General features: G+C 36.2%; 1 pseudogene; it reads left to right on the forward strand.

Annotated features, from left to right (window-relative positions):
- The first annotated feature begins 5574 nt into the window (after positions 1-5574).
- LOC108314455 lies at positions 5575-6428 on the forward strand (annotated as a pseudogene).
- The last annotated feature ends 214 nt before the right edge of the window (positions 6429-6642 follow it).

Here is a 6642-nt window from a genome sequence, read left to right on the forward strand (position 1 = left end):
GTTAATAATGAGATGTGACGTAGTTTTCTATTTATCACACTATTTGTTGCCTGAATACCTTGGTTTCTTTTCATTGTGTTATTGTTTTATAGGTCTTTTGAAATTTAGTCTTCAAAGAGGTTCTGTTTTTGTGTATTTTGAAGATTTGTTTCAAGATTTAGAGCTCCTTTTAGTAGTTCTTGTAGTGCTGGCTTGGTAGTGACAAATTCTCTTGGCATTTGTTCATCTGAAAGAGACTGTATCTTTTCTTCATTTATAAGCTTAGTTTAGCTGGATACACAATTCTTGGCTGATAATTGTTTTGTTTAGGTAAGTAAAAAGAAGACTCCAATCCCTTTTAGCATATAGAGTTTCTGCTAACAAATCTGCTGTTAATCTGATAGGTTTTTCTCTATAGTTTACCTGATGCTTTTGCCTCACAGCTCTTAAGATTCGTTCCTTCATCTTGATTTTAGATAACCTGATGACTAAGTGCCTTGTCTATGATCTGTTTTGTAATGAATTTTGGGGGTGTTCTTTGAGCTTCTTGTATTTGGATGTCTAGATCTCTAGCAAGACAGGAATTTTTCCTTGATTTTTCTCTTGAATATGCTTTCCAAAATTTTAGATTTCTCTTCTTCCTTGGGAACATGAATTATTCTTAGGTTTGGATGTTTAACATAATCCAAAAATTCTTTAATGCTTTGTTCATTTTTTAATTTTTTTACTTGATTTTGTCAGATTGGATAAATTTTCAAGCCTTGTCTTTGAGCTCTGAAGTTCTTTCTTTTACTTGTTTAATTCTATTGCTGAGACTTTCCAATATATTTTTAATTTCTCTAAGTGTCTCCATTTTCAGGAGTTGTGATTTTTTTTTATTTTATGCTATCAATTTCTCTGGAGATGTTCCCTATTATATTCTGCAATTTTTATTTACATTTTTAAGTTGGTATTCACCTTTTTTTGGTGCCTTTTTGAATAGCTTAGTAATCAATCTTCTGAATTTGTTTCTGAGAATTCAGAGATTTCATCTTGGTTTTGTTCTATTGTTTGTGAGTTAGTGTGATCTTTTGGGAATGTTAAAGAACCTTGTTTTGTATTACTAGAATTGTTTTTCTGGTTCCTTCTCATTTGAGTATACTATGTCAGAGGGAAGATCTGGGGCTCAAGGGCTACTCTTCAGATTCTTTTGTCTCATAGGGTGCTCCCTTGATGTGGTTCTCCCCCGCTTCTCCTATGAAGGGGATTCTTGAGAGCTGAACTACAGTGGATTTTATTTCTCTTCTGTGTCTAGCCACCCAGCAGAGCTACAGGGCTTTGGACTGGTACTGGGGAGTGTCTTCGAAGTGTCCTGTGAGGTAATTCGTCTTCAGGTCTCTCAGCCACGGATACCAGCACCGGCTCCATTGGAGGTAGTGGGGGAGTGAATTGGAGTCTGTGATGGTCCTTGGTTGTAGTTTTGTATTCTGTGCTGGTTTTGTGTTGGTTGGCCTCCGGCCAGGAAGTGGCACTTTCAAGAGAGCATCAGCTGTGGTAGTACATGGAAAATACAACCGTACCCTAGGGTTACCTGGCAGCGGGTATTTGGGTTTTGTAAAGCAATGGGTGGGACTATAGAGCTCTCAAAAGTTTATGCCTTTTCTTTGGCTACCAGGACCAGTAGAAAAAGACCAATACGTGTGTGGGGGGGGCGGGGCAGGGTTAAGCATGTCTAAGTTGACACTCTCCTTGGGTGAGGCTTGTTGTGGCTGTTGCAGGGGATTGGGGTGTGGTCCTCAAGCCAATGGCGTTATGTTCCCAGGGGGATTATGGCTGCCTCTGCTGTGTCATACATGTCACCAGGGAAGTGGGGGAAAGTCATCAGTTCTCACCCAGCTTCCATGCAACCAAAAAGGTCAGTCTCACTCTCACGGTGCCCCTTTCTCACATTGCTGAGTTTATTTTTAGGCAGCCAGTGAGCAGGTCTGAGAACTTGCCCTAGGCTGCAAGCCTCCCCACTGAGAAAGCAAGCAGGGCTTTCAGGTTTCATGCCTTCCTGCCTGCCATGGGTTCTGTCCTCATATCTGAACCCCCAGGTTATCCCCTCCCATAGAGTCTCCTTCTCCCTGTGTCCTTTCCTTTCCCCAATTTCATTGGTAGCCCTCTCTAAGAACCTAAGGACCCTGTGAGACAAAGCGAGAAATGGCTTCCCTAGAGACTTGGAGTGACTACAGGGTTCTACCCATTGCTTCTCTGTCCCTATATTTCTCTAGTATCTCTAAATTCATCTCAGCTCCAGGTAAGTTAAATCCTTCTCTGTGATCTGGACCTCTAGTCTCCCCAGTGAGGATGTGTTTTAAAAGGCGGCATTTCCTCCTTTCACACTTTGATATTAACAGATTTTTGGCTGTCTCACAGAAACTGCAGTGGCAAGCTGCTTCTTTTAAAGTGTCTGTGGGTTTTCTCGGCTTTCCTGGTACATTCCTGTGGTATTTCATGGAGAAAAGTTCATGATATGAGTCTCCAAACACTGCTCTGTCCATCTGAGAGGGAGCTGCAAGTTATTCCTGCCTCCTCCTATCTGCCTTGTTTTAGATACATCTAATTATTCCTGTGTTCTTGGTGTTGCCAGTTTTTTATTTTTGATTTTTTTTTAAAGAAGGGGTTTCACCATGTTGGTCAGGCTGGTCTTGAACTCCCAACCTCAGGTGATCCGCCCACCTTGGCCTCCAAAGTGCTTGGATTACAGGCATGAGCCACCGCGCCCGTCCTGCCAGTTTGTTTTTTTTATCTCAGAAAAAATAAATTTGTACATTTAGTGTTTAATTAGTGTTTATTACTTTCTTTGATTTTAAGTCTCTTTAAAATGCTAATCCAGAAGCATGTTTATTTTCTTCATTATAATGGTATTCAAACACTTGTGCACATAAATTATATAGTATTACTTTAGACATATTTTAGATTTGATCTCACTGATTTCATCACTTCTACAACTAAATTGAATAAACCATATATGAATCTATTGATTGTTTTACTGAAGTAGAATTATTTCAGTTACTTGAGATAACCTGATTGATCCCAAAAATTGTTTTGGTTATTTTAGTATTATTTAAAAAGTGAATTCACTTACTGTAAATAAACAAAAACAAATTAATAATTTGAGGTAACTGAACTTCTTTAATTTGGTAATTTAAACCTATATGTACTAACAGACTAAGTAATCTATCTGAAATATCAAGGCGCAACAACAAAGATCCAATATTAGGAAACATTTTGAAGTAAGAAAATATTCTATACAATATGTTTGACAGAAATATGTTAAAGAAAGCATCTTCTCTATCCCTTCACCCTCTATACTTAACAATATATCTGAAAATAGATTCTGTATTTAAAATCAATTATAAATTCGGAGATATTGTGGCCATGAAAACAAAAAAAATGCAAATTGTAACTCTATCTTATAATTCTTTAAATGATCACAATCATGGGACAAAAATACTGTGGAAGAGAAGAAGAAGATCTGCCAAATTTGAATTTTTATAGAAAAAAACAAATTCACAGGTTATTCCTTGTTTTATAGCTAATAGTTTTATTAAGGTCTAGGTAATAGGTGTTAAAATTCAATATGATCCAAGCCCACCCACCATATTGTGTTTGTAGTTTGTGTAAACTTATTCAAAATTATGTCCATAATGAACTGTCTGTGGTTTTGGAAATTCAACATTTTCTCTGACGGATTTTGGATCATTGGAGGTGATATGGCAAAAGTATACTGATTGTACTTATTAGCTCTCTCTTGCTGTTCTTCCATTCAAAGTGCAAATTTGCTTTCTTTATATGTCTGGGTTACATGGTTTGCAATACTAAGTATCATTAGCATTTATCTTATATTTTGAATTTTGCATTCAAATTACCTTTGCTATCCAACTTTAGTCTCAGTGTAGGTCTGTGAAGCAGGAGTTAAGAGCTACAATACATATAGCATTTACCATGGCTAGAAACTGTACTAGGCATGGCAGAGATAAACATAGACACCACACGGTTACATGACAACGAGGTCTCAAACTTGCATTAAAACATTCCAAAGCATAGTGCATAAAAACAAGACCATAAAATAAGATAACTATTGGCTTAGGGCATGGTTCTGCCACTTACTAACTGTGTTAGTTTTAGTAAATTAGTTCTTTGAAGCACAAATTCTTTTTTTGCAAAATCGGGATAAAGATAGTATCTACTTCATAGGATTCTTCTGAGGATTATATATGCCATCTTGCTATAGGTGCTTAGCACATTTGATATATTTTAAGTACTTAATATATTTAAGATACTACTTATATTTGCCTGCACTATTTTTAACTTAAAGGAGTATTCAAACTTTTGAGAAAAAATATGTAAATATTACTAGCATTATATAACTTATTGGCATCACTTGAGTTACTATATCCATTAAAAACTAAGACACCTTTTCCTCCAAAGTCATTGTTTTTCTATTGTAGTAAAGAATTGTAACTTTGCTTTCAATACATTAATCTAGAACTATTAAATCTCCAATGCAAAAAAAAAAATTGTTACATATCTTTTTCTTCAGTCACATATTTTATATCAAATTCCATAACAATTAAATCTATGTTCCATTTGCCTCCTTTCACCATCAATTTCAGTCATTTTATAGGTAAAATTAAGCAATTTTGGCAAAGGATAATTTTATAAGCCACTTGTTAAACTTTAATTCCCACAAAATAGTTTTTTTGTGGGGAGAAATTGGTTCAACAGGTCTTATTACCCAAGAAGTTTCATCTCACTTTAGAAAATCTATATATAGATATATAAATAGGAAGATATACCTACAACCTACTTATTTACCTACAAATAAATATATATTTTTTAATTTATTATTTTGAGTTTTATTTAATGAGGTCTTTTGATTGGCTTTCCATTGCTTTACTATCTGTGGCTTTTAGTATTGCAATGATGAGTAATATAGAAGGAGAAAATATACTTGTATTTAAATATTTAGACATGCATTTAGTTTTGGCTTTATTCTAAAATCATCTTTATGTATTTTTCGTTGTTGAATAGAATTTAACCATATTTTTAAAAAATGAACTTTATAACAGTTGATTGGAATGATTGAGAAAACAATTCTTTTCTGTATTAATGATGCTCCAGAAAAACAGAATGACTTTCCTTCGTCATTTTGGTAGGCTGGTTGAAGGTGAAATCCACTGAGGCAGAAAAGCCTGGGTCTTCAGTTCTCTGCGTGCCAGCCCAAACTTGGTCCTGTGTAAGCCTCTATAATATCTGGAGAGCCCTTGAAAATGAAGTGGGCTGGAATTTGGTAATTCTGAATAGGAAGGGTTAAATTAGACTGATGGGACCATAAAGAGATGATTCTAGGTAGTTGATAGATCCTTGTAGTTCAACTTAATTCTTAGATAGAAGCTGGATTCATGTAATATTAGAGAAGTAAAATTTCAACAAACCAAAGCTAAATGTGAGCATCGCTCTTCCACAGTGGACCTAGTCGGTGCAATAAATCCTGGATATACAATAAATAAGAACCAAAGTTTTCTTTTACGGACTCTTTTCAGCTTCTAGAGACTTCACTATCCCATTATGTCTTTTTACAAAGACATGCTGCTTTGTAATTATCAAAAATGTCACATCAAACTCTCTGATTTTGCATGGGTCAAAATCACATGTCCTCTCACATCTTCTGTGGTCAATATGTCAGTTGTGAGTTTAGTCATTCGCCAGCTATCTGTCTTGTCTGCAGCAACAATCTTTCTAGCTAGATATTGTCCTCACAGAACTCAGTCCATCAGAGGAATATAAAGCTATGGTTAAAGCTATGGTATTGGCAGAACTGCAACCAGAGATGGTGTTGAACACTAGCTCCTGAGCACTATACTTTTGGACATATTGGGTACGTTAGGAGTCTCTCTATCAAGAATGCAATTTCAACAAAGCTGAGGGCCATCTGAAACAGAAGGAGAAGATATATACTCAGCAAATACAGAGCAAGGATATTGAATTGATCTTTATAAAAGGAGAGATCACCTCCATGAAGTAAGTGCTAAAAGAACACAGTAAGAATGTTCACTGATATCTTTTAAAAATGTATGGAGTGCAATTATCAGTATCAAAAGCTCTAAGACCTCTATGATAGCCTGAGGCTATGAAACATTACTATTGCTAACCAAGAACATACCTTTGAACCATCCATGATTGCACAGTCTAGTATTTTTGGCTTTCCGTTAGGGAACAACACCAAGTGTCCTTTGGACAGTGCACCAGTTTAAAATCTGGGTGATGGAGATGGAGATTTTCAGTTCAGACCTTTTTTTTTCCTCTGGATTCTCAAAAAGCGCCTGAACCAAGCAACAGCTGTTTTCAGTTTTGCCTCTTTAAGTCACGAATTAGAGCAGCAACAAGTTTCCAGTAGAGTCATGAAAGTGAAAACTATTTGAACTGAGCATGGTGGCATGCACCTATAATCCAGTTACTCAGGAGGCTGTGGCGAGGGGATCACCTGAGCCCAAGAATTTGAGGGTGCAGTGAGGTAATATCATGCCACTGCACTCCAGCCTGGGTGATACAGCCAGACCATGTCTCTAAAAAAAAAAAAATAGTAAAAATCATTTAGCTAACTTTACAGAATGTTTCTATGTTCACTTTCAGTGA

This window comes from Cebus imitator, unplaced genomic scaffold (assembly GCF_001604975.1).
Source record: "Cebus imitator isolate Cc_AM_T3 unplaced genomic scaffold, Cebus_imitator-1.0 Scaffold154, whole genome shotgun sequence".
Classification (NCBI taxonomy): domain Eukaryota; kingdom Metazoa; phylum Chordata; class Mammalia; order Primates; family Cebidae; genus Cebus; species Cebus imitator.